The sequence below is a fragment of the Macrosteles quadrilineatus genome, unplaced genomic scaffold, assembly GCF_028750875.1.
Source record: "Macrosteles quadrilineatus isolate MER2022 unplaced genomic scaffold, UCM_ALF_1.0 Scaffold_1__1_contigs__length_201487025, whole genome shotgun sequence".
Classification (NCBI taxonomy): domain Eukaryota; kingdom Metazoa; phylum Arthropoda; class Insecta; order Hemiptera; family Cicadellidae; genus Macrosteles; species Macrosteles quadrilineatus.
The window spans coordinates 122,745,895-122,771,021 of record NW_026542594.1 but is presented as its reverse complement, the minus strand read 5'-3'; the positions used below and the strand labels follow the sequence as shown (position 1 = coordinate 122,771,021).

Here is a 25,127-nt window from a genome sequence, read left to right as displayed (position 1 = left end):
CCCTTTGTGACAGTTAGGTTAATGTACCTGCAATACTAAAATGCCATAGGAAGGGAGGGAAACATGTTTACGACGTAGGAAGTGGTGGTGGAAGTAGTTGAGGCAAGCAGTCCGGAGTGTGGGAACCCTTCATTAGTTAGATAAACATATATTGGAGTTTTAATCATTTTTAGATGATATAATTACGATATCGTTTTAAATCATCATTGTAAGCCATACGATATTTTTTAGGAGATTCCTTACGTCGTGCTTTGGCAATTAGGTTTAAGTTAGATTAGTTCAGTTTGGCTTAGTTTTTTTATGATAGGCCTCATAACAAATATGGAAATAGGCTTCATTTAATCAAAAGACATGTTGTACAGGAACGATGGATTTACCTCCTATCGATAACTGTTGGAAATTCATTACGTATATTACCAATGACTTTGGTTAATTAATGGATGAGAAGTTAGGATTGTTTTTGACTAAGATTTGGTTGATTTGCCCATACAAATAACATTGTGTTCACCAGTGACACCGGTAAGTAGGCTAGGTGTGGGTGGACTCTTTCATTACCGGTACTGCGCATGTTCACTCATCCCGTTACGCGCAGAATAAGCGTACTACTAGTTAGGGTTAGATACAGCAACAGATATACAATCTCACTTATTTCATAAAATCAGTAATCAATGAACCATCAAATATAAGAATAAATAAACATGTCACATGATTGTAGAGAATATTATATGCCTATTTATAAACCAGCTGTAGAATTGGGAATTACAGTAATGTGGTTTGACAGTTCAGCTTGTTTACATTTGGGTGGCATAGCAAATTGCAAACATTGGATGTGTTCTCATGGCAGCCATGGAGACCAATCAATATTTACTTTTAAAATCCTCACCTCAGAACTTTTAAAGCCAAAGGGACAAAGCATGGTCAGTATCGAAGTGTGAATAGTCCTATAAAGGTCCTTGGTATGGTAGCTATATTTTTGTATAATTTAAGCCCAGTCAGTTCAGCAGTTTATGCGCAGTGTTTTATGTTAGTAACAAACATACAGACAGACACCACTAGATTTTTATATAATAGTATAGAAGATGTGTATATATATATATATGATATATGAATTTTTATATATCATATATACCTATATATATATATATATATATATATATATATATATGAATTTGAATGGATGGTCCGATGGTGTTTTTGGCCTCTAGGGACCTCAAAACGAAAAAGTAAATTGGTCCCAGGTCCAGGTCTTACCATGAGTACAGTACTACGGTAATAGCTTATTCCCTGGGAAATTCGCTAAAACAACGAAATAATTTTGAAGTAAAGAATTACCAAACAGAATAAACACAATAAAATACCTAAAATGAGGCCAAAAGGTGGTTAACAATGAAATAAATAAACCAATTAACTAGGCCCAAACTTAATTTTGTAATTTTATTACAAGTATTTAGTTGAGCCTAGCCTATTTGTCTAAAGGACGCAAGCAGTTTATTTTTGTTTGAACAATATTGGTTCAGTTGAGAATATGTGCATACTGGCACAGTTTCTCTCATACTGCTTTGGTTACCTATCTCTGTGGATCGATGGCATAAGCAGATAAGTCATGTTTTGTAAACTTTTCAGGAGCACAATTTTAAGTTTAGCGTAGGTGCAAAAATCAGTTATCAAATTTTTCATCACACAAATTTTACACTAATTTAACCAGCTGACCTTTGACTATTTATATCAAAAGAGGAACCAACTATGTATGTATGTACATGTATATATGTATGCACCTTATGGACTCCGAAACCGCTCGACAGGTTGTAATGCAACTTTCAGGCATTATTAAGCATTATTCAAGAATGGTTTGTGTGAAGTTTTGGTGCACATCCGTCAAAAGGGATCCACCCCAGAGGGTTTTAAGTGGGCCAATGTCAGACTTTTTGAACTACAATGTTTACAAATAAATATAACTAGCTGTTACCCAGCTAACTGTTTTGTAGGTCTGAATAATCACAACATGCTGTTAGTCGTGATTTGAAATAGTGCCACAATTTTTCCACAGAGTGCAGCACAGAAAACTATTTTACTTTTGAATAAGTCCAATACTGTTTTTCCTTCCACCATGTCCAAATATATTAAACCCCAATCGTAGCACACCTGTTCACTCAACAAGGTTTAAATTCTCCATAATGTTAAATATGTAAACATAAAAACCTTTATAAAAGCATTATAAACAATAAACGGGATGGCAATGCCTTAATATTTTTATCTTTTGTTCTATACCCACACAATATAACATAAATTATTAAGTGAATAATAATCGTGCGTGCTATCTCAGGTATTCAAATGCCTCTCAATTTGCCATTAACCCACCAAATTACTGTCATTAAAAGATAGGAACATCAAGGGCATCTCCAAGATATGGAGAGCTTCGTCTGGAACACAGATGGCTCCCTAATCAATGGAAAATCTGGTTTTGGAGTTTACAGTCGATCGCCCCGCCTTCAGCGGGTTCTAGCGTCCAAACCTATTGGACTCTTGGGATCTCTTAAGGTACCAGGAGGGCAATATACCACTGGGGTTGGAGGAAGACTCAAACTTCTCCTTGAGACTCACTTCCCTGGTTGCATTTTTGAGAGTGACGACACAGGAGTGTCCGGTTGCACGAATACAAGTTCTTGGCCGAGAACTGATCGTGAAAGCTGGAATACAGCCAGAAGGGTTGTCACTCTCTCTAAAGTTAAATGGACAATCAATAAGTTTGGTCCATTTAAGTCTCCCGGGGGAGATGGCATCTATCCAGCCATGCTTCAGCAAGGACCGGATGCCCTCAAGCTCCTCCTATGTGAACTCTTCCGAGCGAGCTTGGCCTACGGGTACATCCCTCAGGCCTGGCGTCTCAGCAGGGTGGTCTTCATTCCCAAAAGAGGAAAAGCAGGCTACTCTGATGCTAAATCATTCCGTCCTATCAGTCTTTCCTCATTTCTCCTCAAGACCTTGGAAAGGCTGGTGGAGAGGCACATAAGAAAGGGTGTACTTCTCAACACACCTCTTCATCGCAATCAACACGCCTACCAGCCAGGCAAGTCCTGCGAAACCGCTCTGCACGAGTTGGTCAGCAGAATTGAGGACAGCCTGGCTGCTAAGGAAATAGCCCTATGCACCTTCATGGACATTGAAGGAGCTTTTGACAATGTAACATACGGAGCAATGGTGCGGGGAGTTTGTGAGCGTGGACTCGAGCAATCTCTGTGTAGATGGACAGAGTCTATGCTTAACTCAAGACGCACTGTAGCCGACTTTCTTGGTGAAAAAATTGTGATCGCACCCACAAAAGGATGTCCACAAGGAGGTGTACTTTCACCCTTACTGTGGAACCTTGTGGTGGACGGTCTTCTAACTGAACTCACCAGCAAGGGCATCTTTGTCCAGGGCTATGCAGATGACGTAGTCCTCATGGTACAAGGAAAATTCACAAACATTGTAGCTGACGTCATGAACGGCAACCTACAATGTGTTAAACAATGGTGTCTCAGAGAGGGACTCAACATTAATCCTTCTAAGACAGTCGTAGTTCCTTTCACCAGGAAACAGGGCCGCGTTAAGGGTCAGTGGCGCCCTGGGCAAACCCAAAAGCAGCGCCCCTCTTATATATATATAATATATATATATATATACTGTAACTATAAAGGTTTTGACCACAGCAGTGTAGGGAGGGGAGGAGGGAAGGGGGGTTGACTCATCAGTTTGCCGAAATTCACTGCAGGTAGGTTGGGGTGAGTGCAATGAACTTGACAAGTTGCTGCTATGCGAATGCCTCTTGCCCTGCACCAATCCTAATGCACTACGCAGTGATTGGATTACTGTTCAGTACAGTACAGTTCATTGCATTACACACGTATTGAACGAGATTCTACTAAGAGAGAGAGAGAGAGAGAACAACTTTATTACAAAATCATCAAGATTTGAAATGGCGTCAACAATTAAACAAATAGATTTCAGTACAATAACAAAGCAATTATTGTAACAGTTAAAAGTCATTCAAATCAAAGTCTTTCCAATTTAAAAATTCTTCAACGGTGTAAAAAGGCCGAGAAGACAACCAAGTTTTCAAATGGGGCTTCATTTTTTCAGCTTTGGAGTATGTTTTTTCCATGGTTCTACTATAGGCCTATGCATATATATATTTATACATTAGCGTGTTTTTTTTTTTACCAGTTTTGTTTCGGGAGGGAGTTTTCAATTCCGTATCAATGGAAATACTGGTTAATAAACCAGTCATTAAAACGTTCTTCACTCACGTTCTTTAAAACTGCTTCTTGAGTTTGTTTTCTTTGAGCCAACCGCTTGCGGCTCTCGGCTCCACTAGGTTTTTTATGCATTTTTCACTGTTTATAGGCCTACTTACTTGTATCAACACCTTCTCTATTTATTTATTACTGGTTCACTAACTGTAGTGTGAGTGTCAACACTGACTTTAGGTTGTGTTGTGACTGATTTGAAGACTGTGCAGCAGGCACAACACGAACACAACCTACTGACTACTGAGGGTGGAGTACTGTACTGGACTGGCGCCGCGCGGTAGTTGGTACCTAGTTGTGATTGTGACTTGTGGGGATGGGGTCGGGACTGGGATGGAGAGGAGGGGCACGTGAACCGTAGGCCTGTAGACTACAGCTGGCCTACATGCTATTCCCGTAATTTGCAGACGTCACCTAAAAAATCAGCTGATGTATTGCCATATAAGTATATATTTGTTTTGATTTGATTGTTATTATTTTTTTTATTTTTCTCAATGGTAAAATGGTGTTTGCAATCTGAGTGACGTCAGCATATGATGGGAATAGCACACCTATGTATTTTCCTTCCACCACGCAGGCCTCCCTGCCTCTGATAGTATAGTGAGTGCGCCCGGTTCACACTGCTGCCTGCCTTTCCCTGACTACACGAGGTATAATCTGAAGGTCGAGTATTTTCAATTTTGTTGTATTTATTTACTTTTGCAATAAGGGAAAATCACTTAACTACAAGTTGAAATCACCCATTTTATTTTTGAAATCCCGGCTGATAAAACCCTATTTTTCCTAGTGCGGGCGGTGGTTCAGGGCGCCCCTCGGGCGCCCCCCAACCACCGGCGCCCCTGGGCATATGCCCAGTCTGCCCGTTTATAAAAGTGGGCCTGCCAGGAAAAAGAACCTGGATTCTCTTTCCAGGCTGAAAATTGGCACTACTCAGCTGGGAGTGTCGAGTGCGGTCACCGAGCAAGGGATTTCTGTCGTTGAGGCAAACATGTGGGACGTAATAGAGGAACATAAGACCGACACATCTGTAGGATTCGCACATACGGTATCTAAAGACTTCCACATGTCCGCTGGAGTGGCTGTGGTCTTCAGGAAAAAAAGGGATAGATCACGTGACCACGGGTTCATGTTGGACGTGTCTATTTTGCTCTGTAATGTCTTTTCGATTTTCCTAAAATACTTAAACCATTTGAGTAAACTTTCATTTTTGTGATTAGTCAATAGTATCCTGCGTCTACTGTTGTGGTTGCCTGGACATTATTCGGCGTGAGTTTAAATGTGAAAAGTTTTATAAAATCCTAACCTTGTTTTATTCAATTAACATTAGGCCAATATTTTGTGAACCTATACCGGCTAATCCACCCAACTTCCACCTCATCATTTGCTAAACGAAGCGCCACTGTACAGAGGCCAGACGCCACCTATACAGGATAAACGCAACCACCCCTGTCCTCGAGAACATCACACCGCTACCTATGAGCGATTTCTCCAAGCTCGCTACGCCCGCAACTCTTGTGATACTTCCCGCTTGATGGTCGAGTACTGCGTGATTGCGTTTCAACCATTGAAGTTACTCTCCAGAGAAACCCAGTTGATGAAGAACTATAAATGGATTCAAATTAATTAATTATTATTTAAAAATATTATTGGTGTTGAAAGGAAAGAAAACTATTTTACACAGAAAACTCTTTCTTTTTAAAGTACTATTGTCTCACCACTATGTCTTTTAAAGTGGTTGAAAGTTCTGGGAGGCAGTATGTAATTTTTGGTCAGTATAAATTTCGCTATAATGCAAAACTAACTGATGGGACATTGTCTTGGAGATGTTGTACCAAAGATTGCAACAGTTGGGTTAAAACGGATAGTGATAAAACCCAAATAAAATCATCTAAAATAATTCACAAACACAAAGCCCAATGTCCTAGCCCAAGACCTACATCCAGCACACCTAAATCTACACCTAAATCTCATGCTTCGCAACCTGCCATCACCGAGTCACCACAGTCCCCTGTTAATATATCACCACCCCCACCAACACCTCCAGCCGTCACACCTTCACCCAGTACCCCCACCATACCAGACAGTACAGAACTGCAGGCAGAAAACGTTACATTAAAATTGGAAATAAACAAGCTCAAAGCCGAAATGTCAACCATATTGGACCATGCAATTAAAAACGACCAACGCTTACTTCAGTTCACTGACGAAGTATTCGACACCCCTAAATCACCGTCACCATTTGTCCAAATTAATCAAGGAACTCAAACTGATAGTTCTTATTTTAAAGAAAATATAAACCTACGAGAAGAACTAGACTCTGCAAAGACAACAATAGCTAAGCTTGAGGACGAAATAAATTTTCTAAATAATCCATGTAAAAAATGCCAAATCTTTGATGAAGAAACTAAAAGTATGATAAGTTCAATACGTTTATTGGAGGAAGAGAAAAGCACACTGTTAAATGACAGGCTAAGAGCTGACAGTAGTGCAGAAGTAGAAATTAAAAGCTACAAGAAAACTATTGAGCTTCTTGAACTTGACCGGGCAAAACTAGAACGTGAAGTAGCTGCATTGAAAGAGAATCAAACAGTACAATGTTGTAATTGTTTTCCACCTCTTCAAAACAAAAATAAATCTGTAAAAGAGAATTCCTGGCTAACTCCCAAAAATTCACAAAATAAAAATAAATCTCATAAAACAGCTTTGGTGAGTTGTGAGAACAGGTTTGAATGTCTTCAAGAAGAGAAAGAGACCCCTGAAAATCTCAATGACAATCATATAGCTAACGAAAATTTACCTAAAATCAATAAAACTAAAAATACATTCACGAGAAAACAACACAAACCTACAGGAAAACATCGAGTCCATGAAAGAAATACAGGAAAAAATTTAGGAAGAGAAAATAACCTAGTTATTATAGCAGATAGTCATGGTAAAGACCTGAGCCACCTCGTTCAGCAAAGAACATCAGTCAGTGTGCAGTCATTTGTCCGACCTGGTGCGAATTTCTACGCAGCAACTCACGATGTTGACTTAATTGCAAAGAAATTAACGAAAAAAGACCACCTCTTGCTAGTAGCTGGTACTAACAGTGTTGAGAGGACTGGCTCTGGGCGATTAACAGAAGACATCTTTACAATTGTAAATCAACTGAATCACACCACCAATGTAATTATCGCTACTCTACCCATGAGACATGATAGGCCGGAACTGGACTTGAAAGTATCTCTCATAAACGCCGAAATTGAAAGATTCGTCATTAGTTCTCCTTCATTAAAACTTCTTCCTCTTCATGAACTGCCTCGACATCTTTATACTCGCCATGGTCTTCATTTTAACAGAAAGGGCAAGGAACAAATCTCTCGAGACATTTCTAAATTAATAGCTTCAGAAACCAGCCAAACCAAAGTTATTCACAATAAACCTACCTGCCTCAGTACACCGCACCAACATCCACAATTCACCGAGCAAGGGATTTCTGTCGTTGAGACAAACATGTGGGACGTAATAGAGGAACATAAGACCGACACATCTGTAGGATTCGCACATACGGTATCTAAAGACTTCCACATGTCCGCTGGAGTGGCTGTGGTCTTCAGGAAAAAATTCAACCGACCTGTGGCATCTGACTACGTAGACACAAAGTTGACCTGTCAGAATGCACATGACGGAGCCACGGTATACAGCCTCGTTACAAAGGATGTGTACTGGGGGAAACCTACAGAGGAAGACTATGACTCTGCATTTGAACAGCTGGCGAAAGACTTCAAATCGAGGGGGCTGAAAACATTATTTTGCTCTACAATGGGGTGCGTCAGAGATCTGGTGAGGCCCCTGCACTTTATAAAGAAGATATCTCAGTTTCAAAAGGCAACTGGTGCGTCTGTGAAGATCATAACGTACAACCAGAAGGCACAAAGAACACTTTGGATGGGACTCTCTCATGACAGTTTCGTGGACACGTTGAGGAGGCTGATCATCTCACAGGAGCAGATCCAGCCAACAGGAGAAAACATCTTGCACTCCGCTGCAAGACCTCCATGTCCAACAACATCTTCAGCGTCTGAGTCGCCATCACCATCGAGTGTCTTGTGTTGTGATGAAAGCCAGTCTGGTGTAAGTGCGGGTGCTCAACTAGATCCTCCCTCCTCCCCTCAGCCACTACCCGAATCACCTCTAAGCGTCTCCACACCTATTCCATCCCCCGCTTTAAACTACAATCAAGCTCTTCTGGATCCGAAATCGTAAATTTAAATTTTATATGTAATGGAAACAATTTCAATCCCCAAGGTATTAATAAACAAATACAGCCCTGTACAGTTGATGATAAACAAGTAAAGACCTTTAACCAACAATTAGTCTCCACGTCTTCCCAACGGTCACTTGCTAAGCATAGTCAATCAAAATTTTCTATATTTCACCAAAATGTACAGCACTTACCATCTAGACTAGAAATTTTAAAAATCCATCTTTTCGAAATTGAACCTCAAATCGTAGCACTTTCAGAACACAAAATGACGGAATCTGAAATTAAATTACTAAACTTTAATGGTTATAAATTATGTTCCTATTATGCAAGAAATGATTCAATGGGAGGTGGAGTTATGATTCTTTCTCAAGAAAATGTCAAATGTAAAAGGCTGTTAGTTCCCTCAATAGAAAACCTATTAGAAGAAAAGATTTTCGAATGTTGTCTAGTTGAGATTAGTGTAAATAATTTTTCTTTTGTTTTAGGTTGTATCTACAGGTCACCCATACCTAGTTTATTTGATAATTTTTTATGTAAATTTGATGTCTTTTGTAACATATTGTGTGATAGATATAAACGTGTAATCATCACTGGGGATCTAAATATTAATGTTTTAAAGAAAGATAGAATGTATTATGATTTTGTTAATGTTTTGAATATGTATGATCTAGTGTATAAAGTAGATTTTCCAACAAGAGTTACTGCAGAATCACAAACTGCAATTGACAATGTTTTAACAAATATTCCAGATGAAATCTGCCAAATATCAGGTATCATAACCCATATATCAGACCATGATGCACAGTTATTTGATCTATATGGCTTGACAAACAAAGAACCTATTTCAAAAAGATTAGTGCGCAAATTTACAACAAATAATATTGCTACATTTTTTGAAAGTTTAAAACGGGAGTCTTTTCTGCAGGTTTATCAATCACCAGTAGAGGCAAAGTATGATGTTTTTCTAGAAATATATTTGTACAATTTTGACAACTGTTTCCCTAAAATAATGGATAAGATAAAAAAAAGATAAAAGTAATCAATGGATAACCGATGAGATCGTTCATAAGAAAAATGAAATTATTAAATTGGAAAAAAGCTTTAGGTTAAGTAAAAATGAAAATACTAAGGTACGAGTTAAAGATTTAAAGAAGGATCTGAAAAGATGTATTTTTAACGAAAAAAGTAACTTTTTTGATAGTAAAATTATGAATTCAAAAAATAGAACAAAAACCACCTGGAACATAATTAGAACAGAAGTTAAGAAAGAATCAATTTGTACTTTGAATAAATCTATTATACAATCTGGAAAAATATTAACAGATCCAATTGAAGTTGCTAATGCTTTTAACCAATTTTTTGTCTCTGTAGTTGAAGATTCAGTTTTGCCTAAGATTCCTCAAAGTACAGAATCTACACAACTAAATAAAAATTCCGATAAACCGCGTTTTAAATTTCATCCAGTGACGGAACAAGACGTAAAGAAAATAATTATTTCTTTTGAAAATAAATTTTCAACAGGATATGACGAAATTTCCATTGATATCATAAAAAAAACTCTTCCTAGTATTTTAAAACCACTTGTACATTTAATAAATTCCTCTTTAATATCAAGTATTTTTCCAAATAAACTAAAGATTGCAAGGGTTATACCAATTTTTAAGAAAGGTGACTTAAATGACCCATCGTGTTATCGTCCGGTATCGCTTCTCCCAATTTTTTCTAAAATATACGAGAAAGTAGTTTACTCTCAATTAGCAGATTATTTAACCATAAACAATTTGTTGGACAAAGAGCAGCACGGTTTCCAAAAAGGAAAATCCACCATATCAGCTGGGATAGAATTCATTCAGTCAATAATAGATTCAGTAGATAAAGGGCAAAAAGTGGTTGGTATATTTCTTGACTTGACTAGGGCTTTTGACAGTGTGTCACACAAAAAACTCTTAATTGCATTGCAAAATTTAGGAATTACTGGCAAAGAGTCTAAATGGTTTGAATCATATTTGGGAAATCGGGAGCAATTTGTAGAAATTGAGCACACTATTAACTTCAACAATTCAAAAAATCACTATAACTATATCCGGAAGTTTAACTCTCAAAATTTAAAAATTAAACACGGAGTACCACAGGGGTCAATTTTAGGACCTTTATTGTTTCTTTGTTACATAAAAGGGCTACCTGACTTACTACCCGTAAACAGTAACGTATGTTTATATGCCGATGACTCTAATATCACTGTGACAGGGAATTCCAAGGAGAGTATTGAAATTGCATCATTTATTAGTCTCTCAATTATTAAAAATTTCCTTGATGGTAAAAACCTTCTTCTTAATTCAAGTAAATCCACTTTCATATCTTTTTGTACGAAACAAGCGAGGGTCAAACTAAAACCAGAAATCTATTTAGATGACAATCAATTAGACCAAGTAGAAGTTACAAAATTTCTGGGACTCTTCATTGATGCTAATCTGAGCTGGGACGATCATACAAAACATGTTGTTAACAAAATGTCAACAGGTTTGTCTGCCTTGAGACAAATGGCTAAATTTTGTAAATTAGAAACATTAAAAACAGTTTATTATTCTTTAATTCATTCTCACCTGTCATACGGAATAAGCATTTACGGAGCAACAACGCAGAAAAATTTAGATAAAATCTTGCGGAAACAAAAAAATGCGTTAAGAATTATGTTTAAGTTGAAAAGGGGTAAATCTGTTAAACATTTATTTACTTCCACAAAAATCCTAACGGTTTATGCTCTCTACATTTTAGAGACAGTAATGTATGTGAAACAACTTGAAAATCTAAATTTTGTAAACAACGTTCACCCGTACAACACCAGATTAAATAGACAGGTAGAACCACATAATTTAGAATTTTTCAAAAAGAAAACGAAATATATGGGAACAAAATTTTTGTTTCATTTACCAAGGTCATTTCTTGGTGAACAAAACTTAAGTAAATGCAAGAATGACTTAAAGGAATATTTGGTAAAATTAGCCCCATACTCTTTAACCAATTTTTTCGAAAACCACAGAGTTTAGAGTAATTGATGAGTAACAAATCAAATCAATAATTGATAAGAAAATGAACCTTCCATACACATTAATTAATTTACTTTTAATTTAGACGAAATTAGTGTAACTGTTTTTATATATAGGATTATTGTCATTACTATTTCTTTTTGTAAACATTGACACTATTTGTTGTACCTTTGTGCAAATTTATGAATAAAGAATGTTTGAATTGAATTGAATTGAAGTATTTAGGACTGACACTTGACTCCAAGCTGACGTGGAACAACCACCTGAATAACGCGCTCCATAAGGCCAAATGGGCGCTCATGACGTCCAGGAGGTTTGCAGGAACCACCTGGGGAATTAAACCCCACATAGCACTCTGGCTATACGAGGCTGTGGTCAGGCCTCAGATTACCTATGGTTCACTAGTCTGGTGGACAAAGGTGAATCAGGTAACTGTCATAGCCAAGCTAGAAAGCATGCAAAGGCTCGGCACGCTACAGGCCACTGGAGCCTTCAGAAGCAGTCCATCAGCTACTCTAGAAGTCGCTCTTGGGCTGCTACCACTGGACATCTTCATCAGATCTGAGGCCCTCAAGGCAGCTTACCTGAGGGCTTGTCTGAGGGTTGCAAATCTGTGGAGGGAAGGCCTGTCAGGGGGCCACTGCGCCATTGCTAAGACTTTGGCTGAGTGTCCTGTGCTTGACATGACCTCGGACTTCCTAAGCAAGGAAGCAGTTTTCACCAAACCCTTTAATGTTGAATTCCGCTCCAGAGATGAGTGGAAACATCAGGAAGGGCATCTCCAAGATATGGAGAGCTTCGTCTGGTACACAGACGGCTCCCTAATCGATGGAAAATCTGGTTTTGGGGTTTACTGTCGATCACCCAGAACAGAACTATCAGGAAGTCTGGGACAATACTGTACCATCTTCCAGGCAGAAATCTATGGCATCTTGGCTTGTGCCAACCTAGGACTAGCCAGACGGTACCAAGACAAAAGGATAGTGATTTTATCTTATTGTCAGGCTGCTCTCAAAGCTCTTGACTCAAATGAAGTCACCTCAAAACTGGTCTGGGAGTGTTTCAACACCCTCTGCAGACTTGCATCACAGAACTCTGTAACTCTCGGCTGGGTCCTAGGCCATGTAGGCATTGGCGGCAACGAAAGTGCAGACAAGCTGGCAAAAAAAGGTGCGAGCATGCCACTCTATGGACCAGCCATTTTGTAGCATCAGCAAAGCGGCCGCTAAACATGTAATCAACAAATGGTCCAGGGAACAACATCTTGAGCGTTGGCGTAATTATCCTGGACAATCACTTGGCAAAAAACTGCTCTTAGAACCTAGCACCCTCTTCACTCGCTGGCTGCTAAAGCTGGGGAGAGGGCAGGTCAAGCAGGTACTTGCTCTTATCACTGGACACGGCCATTTCAGGAAACATCTCCACACTCTAGGAATTGTCAATGACAAGCAGGAGTGTCGACTTTGTAACCAGTCCGATGAGACTGCAAAACACATTATTCTGGACTGCGATGGACTACGGGCTAGGAGAAGGGCTCTGTTTGGTCTAAAGCAGCCAGGTGAGGAACCAGACGCTAACATTGGGCAAAAGCTCCTGCACCTAGTTAGGGACACAGGCATAGGCTTACTCAGTTAGTGGCAAGCGGGATGCACAATAAGCTTCGGTTGACGTGCTTGGACCATGAGTCCACCCTCTTACAATCAATCAATCAATCAATCAGCTAAAAATAAAGTAGCAATCTCCCAGTCACAGGAAACTCAAACAGATGATACATTTATTCCTATGAATAAAAATACCGAAACGCAAACTGAAATTAGTAGTTTGTCGGTAACACGAACGGATGAATTGCTGGGAAAAAAATGGCTGACTGATGGCACCATTCAACCGTATTTTGAGCTATTGAATTCATGTATACTTTCAGAGCTTTTGGCAATTGCTATCAATCCTGTAATTAGTCATGCAATAAAATGTATTGAGGATTTTGAACACTTTGTTGAGCCACTAAACCTCGATAGGAAACAAGTTATGATTATACCTGTCAATGATTCAACAATCCTAGATCAAGCTGGAGGATCACATTGGAGTGTCCTTTTTTATTCTAAACATGACCATCATTTTTATCATTATGATTCAATGGATGGTTTTAATACCACTCATGCAGAACTGATTGTTAGTAAGCTAACAAACTATATGAAATGGGACAAGCCATGTTTCACTAACATTAAAGGCCCGCAACAAACAAACAGTTATGACTGTGGGATCTACATGATAAGTGTGACAGATATGGTGATCAATGACATTGTTAACAATAAGAACATTAATATCAATTATATCCAAGAATCAAAAATTCTTGATAGTGACCTCATTTTGAAAAGATCCTACATGGCTTACATTATTAACAACATGCTAATATCAAAACAAACACTGCTGGAGCTTATCACCAAGCCATTAGCTCACAAAATACTCTACAACAAGTCTACTCAATGTTTTGGAAATACTTCAATCAACCAGATGACCAGCTCTCAAATCACACAAAAACTTGTGCCTACCAGGAATGAAAATTGGATTACAGTCAATAGGCCAGGATCAAATATTCAGAAAATGCAAGTAAGGGAAACTAAACATTTTTACAGCAAGAATCGTTTCAGTGTGCTAAAGAATTATAAACCATCAGACAATGACCTTACTACAGCTTCTCACAAGGAGGAAAAAACTCTCAGCACTAGTAATAAAAAAGAGAGTAAAATTAATAAGTTATATGAAGGCCAAAAAGTCAAAACCAACACTCACCAAAGTACAAACACTGATCGCAAACCAGCTCTGTCTATCATTGGCGATAGTCATGCCCGTGGTTTGGCCAACATCCTTCAAGCAGAGAGCGGTGGGAGAATGCACATTTCCGGCGTAACAAAACCAAACGCTAAATTTTCACACCTGAAGAGATATTCTAAATACAAGGGATTTTACCACTTTGGTTTTATTTATTGGTGCCAACAACGCCTACGATTCTGATCTGGAAGAAATTTTTGGAGGCCTAGAGTCTGTATTGCTCCAAATCAAATGCAATGCAATGCATGCTCTTAAGTATGCTTAAGTATTACCTTAGTATGCTTAAGGTATGCTCTTAAGTATACCTTTCAGAAAAGATTTGCCACTAAACCACCCAATCAACTCCAACATCTTTTATTTAAACTTATTTTTAAATGACTTGGCAGGTCGAATAAAATCCTGTGAATTTCATGATATAAGTCTTTTACCAGAACGGTTTTTCTCACACGATGGGGTTCACTTGGCATTGTCGGGGAAAAGATATTTATGTGACAAGCTAATGAAAAGTTCATTCTTAAAATGCCACTTTAATGCACTTCCTCAAATTGATGTTTCTTCCACCAGCCATGATGTCACAGCTATGGCAGTACCGACGTCTCCTTCAGGAGATGGGATATTTGTTTTAGAAGCTAACATGAGGGATGTTTTCGAACAATATCACCATGATTCATCGGTCGCTCTGGCCCACACTATCTCGTCTGACTTTCAACATCATAGACATATGTCGGCTGGTGTAGCCGTGGCTTTCCGAGAAATATATGGCCGACCTAATACTTCAGACCTTAAATATAGCAGACTCACCTGCCAAGAAGTGGATAATGGACCTACCATCTACAGCCTGGTCACCAAGGATCACTATTGGGGGAAACCGACTAATTCAGACTACAACGAAGCTTTTAACCAGCTTATAACAGACTTTAAGACTAAGAAGCTTTCAACTCTCATCTGCTCAGCAATGGGATGTGTCAGAGATCTAATAAAGCCACAACACTTTATTCAAAATGTTATTAACTTCCAACAGCAGACTGGCGCACGTGTGATCATCGTCTCCTATGACCAAAAAGCCGGGCGGAGGCTTTGGAGAGGACTTAGTCACAGCGAGTTTGTGCACACCTTGAGAGAGCTGATCCCACCAGCTGCAGCCACCCTTACACCGCTGGAGCTGACTGGCGCCAACACCTCCACCACACCCTGTCCCGGCAACCACCTGCCCGCATCTCCCCATGGTTCCAGCCAGTGCCAAAGTGTGTTGAGTGATGTGAGCCAGCCAAGTGAGAGTGAAAGTGGAAGTGATGGTAATATCACCCTCAGCCCTGTCACTACCCCTGAAATGTCAACCACCCCCAGCCCTCCACACTCTGTCAGTCCTCCCCACTCTCCAGATTTAAAATCTCCATTCAGAGGGTTTGCAACCCCTAATTCTGATCAACTTAATTATATAACTACTAAAATAGAAATGTAGGCCTATAAGATTAACAGACCAAATGCCATACCTTTTTTAGGAAATTTGACCACGTTCCCCCCATTAGTTACAAAGTAATACCTAACATGACTGATGTGTTTGATAATGGGCAGTATTCTTATCTATAATCTGATAAAGGTGACAAAGGTACGGTAATGAATCTGCTAATTTGCCTAATCTTACTTTGGGAAAAACCTGTAATCATTTAAACAATAACCTAAATAGTTTTAAGCGTTTTGGCCCCCCAAAAAATTCTATCAATAATTTGGATAAAGTTGACCACAATGTAGTAAAGATTTTTCATCAAAATATACAAAATGTTATAAACAGAGTTGAACCGTTGGAAGTCACATTGTCTGAAGTTAATCCTAGTATTATTGTGCTCTCTGAGCATAATATTAAAGACCATGAAATAACTATAGCTTTAAGATTGATGGTTTCAAAAATGCCTCTTATTGTAGGAAATCCTATGCCAGGGGAGGAGTTATGATTATGTCTAAGAATCATATTCAAAGTTCACAGTTTGTTACAAATTCGTTTGTCAGTGGTTTATGTGAGGACAAGATATTTGAGTTCTGTACAACTAAATTTACCTTTAATTCATTCACATTTATTGTTATAGGGATCTATCGGTCTCCTGGTTCTGATGTTTTTGACTTTATAAAGAGATTGAATATTTTAATTTTAAGTATTAATAAAAAATGTGATTATATTATAATGGCAGGAGATTTTAACATAAACATTTTAGATAGCAACAATGTAACTAGGGAATTTACTAATTTATTAAGAAGCCATGGTTTTAGATACATGGTCGATTTTCCCACTAGCATATGTGACACTACTGCAACTGCAATTGACAACATAATTACTAACATCCCTCAGAATAAATTAAAGGTGTATGGGCTGATAACCGCTCTCTCTGATCACGATGCACAAGTTCTTGAAGTTTATTGGCCAGGGGCTGATGTAACAAAAAATAGTTGTATAGCACATTTCAAAATAAAATACAATGACGACAATAAAAAAAATTCCTTAGTATGCTATCAACATAAAGTTGGGATAATGTGTATAATGCTACAGTTGAATCCAAATTTAATACTTTTTTTGACATTTTCTTTTATTATTTTGATAGTTGTTTTCCTAAAACAAAATGTAGGGTATATAATAAGCCTAATAAATGGTTTACATCTGATCTGTTTAAGGCTAAAGAGGAACTGATTAGTTTGACCAAAGATTACATATGCTACGCAAAATAGATATTGCACCTTACGGCAATTTTGTGCCAAGTCGTTTTTGGATGGGGCCACCTTCACGTAGTTGGGTGGTCCCTCAACAGAGGCGCTGTGTCAAGTCTCGATCTGCATTACCATTCCAGTTCGGGTAAGTTCGGTAATGTTCGCGTGCTCGGGATTAACTTGCCTGTACGCAACGAGCTCGCCGACCCGTCGTCATCGTATCTCCAGTTTGAAAGCGCACAGCTGTCATTAATGTACCATAACTTTATTTTTTTACAAAAATGGCAGTTATTTACTTCAAAATTAAAGTGACCATGTAACAAAGAGCTAAAGGATACTAAAGGTTAACTGATATAAAAGTTAATTAATGAAAATCTTCAAAACTGCAGCCACAGTGATAGGCTATAATAAGCTTACAATGTTATACTAGTTTCTCTACATTGAATTTTAACGTACATTTAGAGAAGCCTTAACAATTTAGAAATTTATATTTCTTACAAGTTTTAATTAGTGACTGTAAGTTCGTCGACTTTTCTCACTTTTCTGTTTTCGGAATTTTTATACACAAAGTTCGCTTCCGGATTTCTAGACTCACGCAATATCTTGCTACTAACTCACGATGAGGAATGTATGGTTAGTCAACTACTACCTAACCATTCACTGACTACTTGACTTTTAAACATAGTTTGTAGGAAGAACATTTATCTACACAGATCGGCATTTGTTTTCAAACTACGTATTATCTCGGCACATTATTGGTGTTTTGTAAGTGCCGTTTGCAACTGAGCTTTGAAGAAAATGTAGAGCATAAGATATAAAATATAGATTTTAGATTTTGATTTTTTTATATAACAAATCTTTCAACTGACGACTATATAAAATAAATTTAAGAACACATTGTCTTAACAACAGCAGAACCTTAGTTGTACATAAATTAAAGAGGTTATCTTTACCACATAAAAACGATATTTAGGTTGGAAATTGGAGGTCAGTCACACTCTCGCAATCACACGAAAGTGAACTGACCCGATTGACCCGACATCCCAATTTTGTATGGCCTGTTTTAAACATTATTTTAAACAATAGGTCAAATACTTTGTACCGGAAGCCTGTAACTACATTTTACAACAGGGATTTCGTTCGCATTCCCAGTATAGCTATTCATGGTAAGTTCTTGAATCAACATCAAGGCATTGTAGGCCTATATGGCGTAGCCAGGTTTGGATTGGAGTGCCCTGGATCAGAAATTGCCTAATCGCATCCCTCTCCAAAATTGAACCCCATAAATATATAGCCTAGGATACTTTATTTCCCTCTTAGTCTTCGTTGTTAAACACTTAAACCACAAGTTCAACGTACGTCTATTTTCAATTGACAATAAATTACAAATTATTGCATAATAGTATGATGAAGGTAGTTAATAATAATATATTCCGGAACTCTATCATAACTGTTTTAGGCAGACTCTAAAGATAATGAGACATTGACAGTAGAAATACTGGTGAATTTATCGCTATGTGATGAAAGGGCTGCCGCGAGACGGTGGTGATCGTCTGTAGAGGCAGTAATGAGTGCAGACTGCTGAGTGACAACTGGTGTACATTGATAGTTTGTTAGTACATAACTAGTCATGTTGGTACAGCTTCCTTTTTACTTCTCATATTATTTATAAAGCAGTTAGGTTCAAAATGCAGTTCACACACTATAATCTTGAATGTAAAGCAGTGTCGGGAAGGCCTTTCCGTTTTTTGATTGCCGTGTTTGCCATTTATAACATACACTCGTCTTAATGCCTGGTATTGTTCATGAAAATATCTACATCATAATACGATTTTAATTCACTACACATAGGCCTAATAATAACACTTCTTCACTCTTGCTAATCCATCTTCTAATAAGCCTCGTGTTACAAATTAAGCAAACAACCACAAAATAAAGGTTAACCATAACAATAAACAACAACAAAAAATACGTAAATAACAGCTGGTCATGTCGGCAATGAAGTCTTAGGTTGTGAAGACATTCGCTAGGCTTCGCCACAGCCACCTCTAATACAAGGCCGCGACGTTCGAACTGGCAACGCCGCAATCACACCCCCTCTGCGTCCGTCTTCACACGCGCTAGGCTATGAACATCAATGAGAGTATTGCTGCTCTGTATCAATGAATGAAAGTATTTAAATACGTAATAACATATTTTAGTAGATTTTAAGGTATGGTAAAATAGACAAAATTGTAATCTAGGTTGTTTATTTAGTGAAAAATTGCAACATACCGCAATATGTCTAAAACTAAAAATATACAAACATAATGTTTTTGGTTGCATTCATCGTATTGTAAGTACGATGAATGTGGAAATAGGTGAACTTTAAATATTTCCTTTGTTAATTTGTTAATCTACACTATTATATAACAATCTCATGGTGTCTGTATATTTAAATGTGTGTTATTCAACATAGTATAAACTACTAGACAGACTGTGCTTAAATTTTTACAAAATAAAGCTACTAGGCTATACCAAAAATGGTTATTCAGTAGGACTAAATTATTGCCACTTCAATATTTGTAGAGACTTTGGGATTTGTAGAGACTAACATCTAACAATTTGTTCAAATAAAATTAATTTCAAATTTTTAATAGGAATATTATGTTTTAGTCTACCTGAGGAAACCATAAGTTAGCGACAACAAAATTTGAAGTTTTCATTTTGAAGGCATACTGACTAAATAATTTATTTTCTTTGAATAATTACTAAGAAAAACGTTTGCCATTTTGTAAACGATTTCAGAAGCTAGGCCTCCATATGGCTTTCCACAATATTAATAGAATTTTTTACCACATCAACATTCAGACTGGATTCGGAGACTATGATGCTTTTATTGTTAGATGGTGCAGTAGGTTACATATTTTTTATTAGTAGGCCTACTTAACAGAAACGCCGGCTTATTTCTTTGAAGTGGCATTTATTTAAGTTATTTTAATCACTTAACAACAGCATTTATCAATAAGATAGACAAATAAACAAGGAAATAGTACGGCATTACTACCTAAAACTTGCTTCTCGCGTCTATATTTACACGAATCATTGTCTTATTCTTACATTTTTTTACAAATTTAATCTAAGCTCATATTCGTGAAAAATGTTTCACACAAAAACGAGGATATTTTTTAGATATCTAATTTGATCGAAGAATAGCAGAAAGCAATTAATTGTTGCTTACGCGGTGGATCAAGTAGAATCTTAGAACACTGTATGTATTATTCATTTTTAATTGAGCTATTGTAATTATTCTTGCATCCAGGCACATCACATCTATCTGGCATGCTGTAGTAAGAAGTTTAATGTCATTACTAATGATTAAAGGTAGTAGAAACGCGATTATGTACGTAGAGTACGCGACTCCTCCATTCACTGTAATGGTAAAACGACCGAACGCCAAGACACTGATGCGACGTTGCCGCTTTTCACTCGCCGCGGCCTTGTATTAGAGGTGGCTGTGGCTTCGCATGTAAATTAATATCACAAAAATGGCTTGGCTGCAAGATCTATTTTGCGTTAGCATATGTAATCTTTGGTTTGACCAATCAACTTAGACAAGATAATAAATCTGATGTTAAATTAAAAAGTTTAATAAAGGAAAGAAAAAAAGATTTCACTGATCAGGTTATTAAGACTAAGAAAGATTTTTATAGTAATCTTATTTGCAATTCAAGCAATATCTGTAAAGCAACTTGGAATATTATTGGCAATGAAACTAAAATGAAAGAGAAAACAAAGTATGATACTAATCAAGTTAAGACATGATGGATTGTTATTTGATAAACCTGAATATGTTGCCTCTATATTTAATGAATATTATACTACCTTGGTGGAATCTCAAATAGTGCCTTATGCAAATCTATTGTCATCTGCAAATGGCTTACAACAAACCAAAAAAGTTAACAGCAAACTTGGTATTTTTGAAGCTATTACTGAAGAGGACTTTGAGAGTGTACTAAGATCATTTGACAATAAATATTCTGCTGGATATGACGACATACCTATGCCTATCATAAAACTTGCCTCTGTTTTTCTAAAGAAACCATTAACACATGCAATTAACTCGTCTTTCATTTCTGGCATTTTTCCTATTAAACTAAAAGTCTCAAAAATCACCCCACTTTTTAAATCAGGTGATGCACAAATTGCTTCTAACTACAGGCCGCTATCTTTACTGTCATCCTTTTCCAAATTGTATGAGAGAGTGGTTGCACAGCAATTGACAAAATACTTGGAGTCTCACGAGATTATTTCCAATGAGCAACATGGCTTTAGACAAAACAAATCAGTCATAAGTGCAAGCACAGATTTCATAGTCATTGATTCTATAGATAAAGGCTAGCAAACCGTAGGAATTTTTATCGACCTCAGCAAGGCATTTGATAGTGTTTGTCATACCAAATTATTAAGTATTCTTTCAAATTTTGGAATAAAAAATAAAGCTTATGATTAGATCAAATCTTATTTATGTAATCGAACTACTTTTGTTGAACTGAAATACGTAAACAATTATAATCAACTTATATCTTGCCGTTCCAGTAACAGTCCGTTGAAATATGGTGTACCACAAGGATCTATATTGGGACCTTTATTCTTTTTATGTTACATCAATAGCTTACTAATTTCAGTGATCAAAGTAAAATCACTTTATATGCAGATGATGTAAAATATCCGGATACCATGCAAATGAAGATATAATGGGCATAATTATTCGTATTGCATCGGTACTCGGTATTCGCCTCCAACCTTCATGTATAGACGCTGTTCACCGCCTAGCGCCAAACAGAAATGAAAATATGCCGAGAAACATAATTGTTAAGTTTTGCCGTAGAATAGATATGGAGGCAATGCGTCGGAAGGCTATGATTAAAAGGGGATTTTCTGCCTCTAATCTTGGCTTTACCAGTGATAATATAGTTTATATAAATCTGGCAATGACTCGTGAAACTCGAATTTTGTGGTCAGACACGCGTAAGTTTAAAGATGAGAACAATTACAAATACGCGTGGATAACGAGCAGTGGGAAGATATTTCTCCGTAGTACTGATAACAGTCGGCCTATTTTGATTGAAGATAAGACAGATTTACCCCGCAGCACACGGCCTTCGAAATCACCTGTCCAGTTAACTGTACCTGCCTCTGAAATTGACAACTCGAACATTGCCGCTTCCACTGATACCGCTTCCACTGATGCCGCCTCCAACATTGCCGCCTCCACAGATACTACTTCAAACATTGCCGCCTCCACAGATACTACTTCAAACATTGCCGCCTCCACCGGTTCCACCTCCAATATTGCCGCCTCCAATATTGCCGCCTCCAATATTGCCGCCTCCAACAACGCCGCCTCCAATCATGCCGCCTCCACCGAAGTCGCCTCAAATGTTGTCGTCTCTCTGCCTGGGAAAACTGCTATCGCCCACTAATGGATAACTTCAGTACAGTATCTACTCACAAAAAGGTCTGTTGTGATAATGTTTATTGCTGTGTTGTTTATTTACAATGGATCCTAAATTTACTAGTCCCTATCGCTATGTTTGGTGTAACTAATTGTTCTAAACTTTTGATTGTATTTATATTACTGTTAAGTTTGTTAATTTATTTTATAGCTGTTATTATTAAATTGTTTAATAAGTCTTATTGCACCAATGTCAGTTTTTAACAGTTGTAATAGTGTAAATATTTATTACCAGAACGTTAGGGGCTTGAGAACAAAAATCCTACCGTTTAGATTAGCTGTTGTTGAGCATAGTTTTGACATAATTGCAATCACAGAAACCTGGCTAAATGAATCCATTTATAGTTCTGAATTGTTTCCTCCTGGCTATAATGTTTACAGGAAAGATAGAGAGGGAGATAATGTTGTGGGTGGGGGAGTATTGCTTGCTGTTAATGATCAAATTAAAGTAAGTCGGTTACATGTTTTAGAGAATAGTGGGGAAAATATTTGGTTGAAAATTACTTTTTCTGTTAATAAGTCAATTATTTTGGGCCTAGTTTATTTCCCTCCGCACTCTGGTCCTTCAGTTTATAAAGCATTTTTTGATAAACTCGAAGCTTATGATCTTAACAATCAACAAATTATTATTATAGGGGACTTCAATTTGCATATTTATGGCACTAATTTTAATTTGCTGTCTGGTGATAATACATGTAGACAACTTATGTTTTTTTGCGAGTTGCACGGCCTTGAGTTGAAAAATGATATACTTAACTGTAATGATAGAACCCTAGACTTAGTATTAACAAATATTAACAATTTATGTGTGCATGAAGAACCTCCATTTGTTCGAATTGATAGTTATCATCCACCACTGGGCATTAAATTTCAATTGGTGTATAATAAAGTTGATTATAATGATCCTAACGGAAAACCTAAGTCGTATAATTTTAATAAAGTAGATTACTTGAAGCTTTACAATTCAATCAGAAGTATCAAGTGGGAATCAGTTTTACAATGTTCTAATGTTGATTTAGCTGTAGATAAGTTCTATTCATTGTTATACTCTATTTTTGATAGCCTTGTTCCTCTGCATGTTAAAAAGAAACGCAAATATCCACCATGGTTCTCTATTCATTCGATTCAATTAATAAAAAATAAGGAAAAAATAAGAAGGAAATTGAAGAAAAACAATATTCCATTTCATTTTTATGATGATTACAAAGACCTGCGCACTCAGTCCAAACGTAGTATTAAACAAGATTATTTAAATTATATGTGTGATATCGAAAATAGTATTATAAAAAATCCGAATTCTTTCTGGGGAATTGTAAAGAGGCTAAGGTCGAGCAATAATAGTTCCGCAACAATGACACTGGACGGGGAGGAGGTGGAGGGGGGTGAAGCGATAGCCCAGGCATTTGCCACTTATTTCCAATCAGTGTACGTACCTTCCAATCTTGATAGTGAAGAGTTGTGTCGTCAGGCAGTTTGTTCTCCAGTACATAATTATATTAACGAATTCACTTTGCATGATATATCTGAGGATGAATTGATTTCGGCTTTTAAGAAGCTCAAGACAAAACGTTCTTCTGGTCCGGATGGTATACCTTCGTACATCTTCAAAGGCTGTGCTGAATTGTTAGTTCCACCTTTATTAAAGATTTTTAATCTTTCTATTAGCAATTCATATTTTCCTGATCGCTGGAAACGCACGAAGGTTGTCCCTATTCACAAGAAAGGAAAGAAAAACGACCTAAAGAATCACAGACCTGTTGCCATTTTATCAACCCCAGCGAAGATTTTGGAATCCTTGTTGTACAATAGAATATTTCTTCATATAAAAAACTACATCACTCCTTTTCAGCATGGTTTTTTCCCGGGTCGTTCCATAAATACCAACCTTCTTAATTTTTCTAATTTCTGCATATCTTCTTTAGATAGGGGAGGTCAGATTGACGTTATTTACACAGATTTTGAAAAAGCGTTGATACAGTCAGTCATTTGATCCTTTTGTCTAAACTGAATTATTACGGGTTTTCCTACGATGTAATAAAATTTTTCTCCACTTATTTATTTAATAGAAAGCAATATGTCGTATTCCAAGGCTATTATTCTAATGAATTCATTGTTTCATCTGGTGTTCCGCAGGGTTCTAATTTAGGTCCTCTACTTTTCACAATTTTTATTAATGACATTGTTGAATGTATTCATCATAGTAAAGTTCTTCTATATGCTGATGATTTAAAAGTCTTCAAAGAAATAAACACTGTTAATGACTGCATACTTCTTCAGGAAGACCTAGATCGTTTAGTAGGCTGGAGTAATAAGGGCTTAAAATTTCATCCAGATAAATGTGCTGTCGTGAGGTACACAAGACGTACGCAGAATATCATTAATTTTCGCTACTCAATGAATGGTGCTGTCCTTCAATCTCTTTCTAAAACCAAAGATCTTGGAATTACAATTGATGACAAGTTTTCGTATGCAGACCATATTGCTGAATCCTGTAAGATGGCTTATCGTAACTTGGGTTTTAT

The 25,127-nt window shown here is 37.3% G+C and overlaps 1 long non-coding RNA gene across 1 annotated transcript in view; it reads right to left on the bottom strand.

The window, feature by feature from the left end:
• The window catches only part of LOC128984312 (uncharacterized), a 36,708-nt gene extending 22,479 nt beyond the window's left edge, over nucleotides 1–14,229 (bottom strand). The window contains exon 1 of the long non-coding RNA XR_008489989.1: nucleotides 14,132–14,229. This is a non-coding gene — a long non-coding RNA (uncharacterized LOC128984312). The remainder of the gene's footprint in view (nucleotides 1–14,131) is intronic.
• Nucleotides 14,230–25,127: the final 10,898 nt, after the last annotated feature.